At 29.3% G+C, this 4,355-nt stretch overlaps 1 pseudogene; it reads right to left on the bottom strand.

Annotated features, from left to right (window-relative positions):
• Positions 1-902: 902 nt before the first annotated feature.
• Positions 903-4,067, bottom strand: LOC110702734 (annotated as a pseudogene).
• Between the last annotated feature and the right edge of the window lie 288 nt (positions 4,068-4,355).

Genomic DNA, 4,355 nt, shown 5'->3' with positions numbered 1-4,355 from the left:
TATTAAACCTTAGCAATTACCTTAAACTTAGCTTGTCAACTTACATGAATTAATTTCTATTAATTACTTAGTTTATCAACTTAAATCTTATACTTGAATCTTGTAATGTATAACTTTTTAATTTTTTAATTTATGTTTGCATCTTACACTTGAATTGATATCAAAGAAGATATTTTGATTTTAAAGAATCGAGAGTATAAATCTCATTTATGAAAAACACAAAAAAAAAAAAAAAAAATTCAATTGGATTTAAAAAAGGAAAATTTAACACCAGCAGTCCAAACTATGACTAACCTTATTTTTAAAGGGGTTAATTATTGATTAACTTAAGATGATCCTAACTAAAGGGGGGTCCTTATCAAAGAGTCCCGAATATATTTTTAAACGGTTTAAGTGCTTAATAGTTCCACATACATGCCTTGTTTTTGATAGGCGTAATTACAAAATAAATCCTCTACCATTATAAACACTACACCCCCTATCCCATTTACACCATTTTCATGTTAATTTTTGAAAGAAAACAGACCAGTAAAAATACATGTGTTTTAATCAGTTTATCTAGTCGATCATCATAAGCTAGGGACTATTTTAAGAATGACACTCCCAAAATTGGGACCACCATGAGTTAATCGATAGTTTTTTCCTTTAAAATGAAGTTTAAGATAACTTACTAACATATTTTATACATAGTTATAAATTTGAGCTTAGGCTTCCCTAAGTTGATATGAGCACAAACACATTTATAATCAACCCAAATAATAATCAACTAATTTACACTCTTAATTATATAATTTGATGCTTATAAGAACGAACATACATGCTTCTGTACAATACAATATTAAAATCTGAAACTTGAACTACATAAAACTATTATTAACAACACAACAATTTTAATACGACACGAAAAAAGTACTTATACAATAAAGATAAAACAAATCATGATCATGATAAACAAACACTAATTTTGTTTAAAGGCATTCATGCTACAAAGCGCATAATAAAGATTAAAAAGCGTACATAGTAATTAAAGGTGTTTCATGAATTATAATGGAGACATAAATTGCTACAAAAGATCATAAAAGTTAATTTATTGTGTAGCAAGTAAACACAAATTTGTAGCATGATCCCCCATGATAATTAGTTGTCATCACCATGATATTAAAGTTTGAATTCATCAAGATTGGCTCCAACCTCATCAAGTGATTTCGAGAAAAAGCTTTTTATGAGGCCCTCAGTTGAGAATTTCTTATAAATAGGTGGATTTTCCTCTGATGTTAATTCCTTTATTGGACCATGTATCTTCTCGGATGAGTAAATTCCATTATAATTTATTGCAATGGAAATCCTTCGTCCAATTGTTTTCGCAATCACTCTATGACAAACTCCTTTTATCATATCATTAGTTATCATCTGTAAGATATAAGATAAATATTTATATAACACACCAACAAAAAGCTTACAAATTACACACTAGTATAAGAATTAGAAATTTTAATAATATAGTTTTAGAGGTAAAAATACAAAACCTGAAGTATTTTTCCAAAGTTAACAATCAAAGCACCAGAAATAGGCTCCACATTAACCCATTTTTTTTCATGAAGGACCTGGAGGCCACCAATATTGTCTTGTAAGAGTAATGTGATAAATGAAGTATCAACATGAGCATCTAATCCAATGGTCAATTCTGGTTCTGGACATGCTGGATAATAACTGTTAATTATGGCCCAACTTTTTGTACATTTTGCCATATTTCCAAGACATTCGGGTTCAAGTCCAAGACCTAATGATATTGACATAAGTATGAGATCAGCAAGCTTATGGATATGGTTAACATACTCCAATGTCACATCCCTGCAAAAAAGAATTCATTATATAAAAATCAATATTTAAAACAAACTATTTGAAAAATATATAGTATAGTTATGTGTATGCAGATGTGAAGCAATTTAATTTGCATTGATGATGGTCTGAATTTGTTAAGGATAAACGCACTGGTGCTTTTATTTGGTTGCCTCATATGAAAAAAACCAATGACTATTATATACATTAGTTTCATTATCAGTTGATTTATATGTTGAGGGATGACAACGAGTTGAATTTGGATCAAATTTTATTGGATCCAGATCCACATTTAATCTCTAGAGGTGAATCTAATTCGTGAATCCAAAATTTTGGGATCTAGATCTAGATCAATCGAATCCATGTGAGCTTTTTTTGCAATAAAAAGTTATTATTTTAGATATTTCTTTTATAAAATCCAAGTGCAATGTTATTTTTAAGTTTATTTATTTGATTCCGCGCTTATACATCATTTTTTCAAAATAACAAAAACTAAAGATATAAAATCACTAAAAAATAATTCCTCCTTTTCATTTTAATTGACACGTTTCATTTATCCACAATTTTTCAATACATAACTTCAAATATTATATCAATTAATGTTTGAAAAAAAGAGACTGAGATAAATTAAACAAGACCTCTCATATTGATGTATCTATTAAGAATAAATCATAAAATAAGTCAAAGTAACTTATGTATTTAATGCTCTAATCAGTTAAAAAGAAACGGATGGCGTATATAGTAAAGAAATAAAAGTTTCTCAAATAAAATCAATAATATGAGAAACACTTAAAGTAAGATTTGTTGGCCGCCAGATCTAGACTAGGTCTAAAAACTAGTAATAGAGTAGATTATGCCTATCAGAAACAGATTTGGATCTATTGAGTCCAAAACTAGAGGATTTAGATCATACAAATTGGAACTAGACTCACCGTATCAGGATTAGATAGATAAAAGAACCATTTCCATCCCTACATATACTACTTATTTGTTTAAGACCAAGGCCTAATGCACTTTTTTTGTAGCAGACTATTTGATACATATATATAGCCTTAGATTTTTAGAAAAATTATATCTCCTCTGCCACGAACTAAAAATCTCGTTTGCCTTTACCACAAGTTTTGAAGAAGGAGAATAAAAAGAAAAACTATGGAGATTGGTTTTTTAAAGATAAATATTTATATAACAAGGGTTGTAGTTTAAAGTGAAAAAAAAAAACAGATATTAAGGTTTGGTTGTTTAAAAGTAAACGGAAAAAAGTAAAATGGATTTTTGTTTAGGTACAAGGTTTATGAGTGAATTAGAAATTATTTTAGTTGTGAAGAGAGTATATATCTTATGTATGATAACAACATTTTTGTAACTTAATATTGGAAAATAAATAAGTGTGCATTGTGTGAGACAAATAATTAACTTACTTGTATATAGGAGGCAACTCTTGAGGATCAACTTCACCATTAGTAAGTCGAGCGTTCACATACAAAGTGTCTCTCCAATTTGCAGCCTTTGACTGATACAAGTCATGGTTGCTAAAAAAGTACACATGCTTTGATTGAAAATCGCGACTATAGAACAATTTTTTAGTCTCGGCATCTTGTTCATGAAACATTCGACTTCGTTCAATCATTAATTCTAACAACTCCTTAGGAATCCCATGGTTTATCACTTGAAAAAAACCCCATTCCTTTGATGCCATAATAGTTTCCTTGATGATCTCAGCAGTGCGATCTTCATTTTCACCAAAATGTGAAAAATCTATTACCGGCACACTTATATCATCAGAATATGTACCAAAAATCTTTTAAACGATCCTCAATCGGTCTAACAAATATGCCAGGAATTTTTTGGATTCCTGCATCTACAAGCCCTTTCACCCCAAGTTTTCCTTCATCGAATTCCTTAAGTTCTTTAAGTCGATCATGACTACTTTGTGTTTCATTAAAGGCGTTTTGGGTATCCATTGGATTTTACAACCTTTCTTTGATGAAATAACTTTAAAAGAATTTTTTTTTTGTTTTCTTTAGGCTTTTATTATTTTAGAGTTGATGAAAAATCTAAAAAAAATTGATCATTATATAACATTCGTAGATCAAATGCGTGAGGAAATCATGGGCTAATCAAAACGCTTATCCATGTGAATCTCATTAATTTATTAAAAAAATTAATAGACAACTAATAAATTGGTAAAATCAGATTGTTTATCCATGTGAATCTCATTAATTGGAGTGCTAAGCCAATGTAATCACTTATTATCCATGTGAATCTCATCAATTGGAAATAATCAATAGACAAGCTAGTGTGATCACTTGTTTATCCATGTGAATCTCATTAATTGGAAATAATCAATAGACAGCTATGCTAGTGTAATCACCTTTCTTATCCATGTGAATCTCATTAATTGGAAATAATCAATAGACAGCTATGCCAGTGTAATCACCTTTCCTATCCATGTGAATCTCATTAATTAGAAATAATCAAATAATCAACAGACAACTATGCTAGTGTAATCACCTTTC

The sequence above is a fragment of the Chenopodium quinoa genome, unplaced genomic scaffold (assembly GCF_001683475.1).
Source record: "Chenopodium quinoa cultivar QQ74 unplaced genomic scaffold, ASM168347v1, whole genome shotgun sequence".
In the NCBI taxonomy this organism is placed as follows: Eukaryota; Viridiplantae; Streptophyta; class Magnoliopsida; order Caryophyllales; family Amaranthaceae; genus Chenopodium; species Chenopodium quinoa.
Note: the sequence above shows the minus strand (reverse complement) of the source record. Positions and strands in the feature narration are given on the sequence as shown.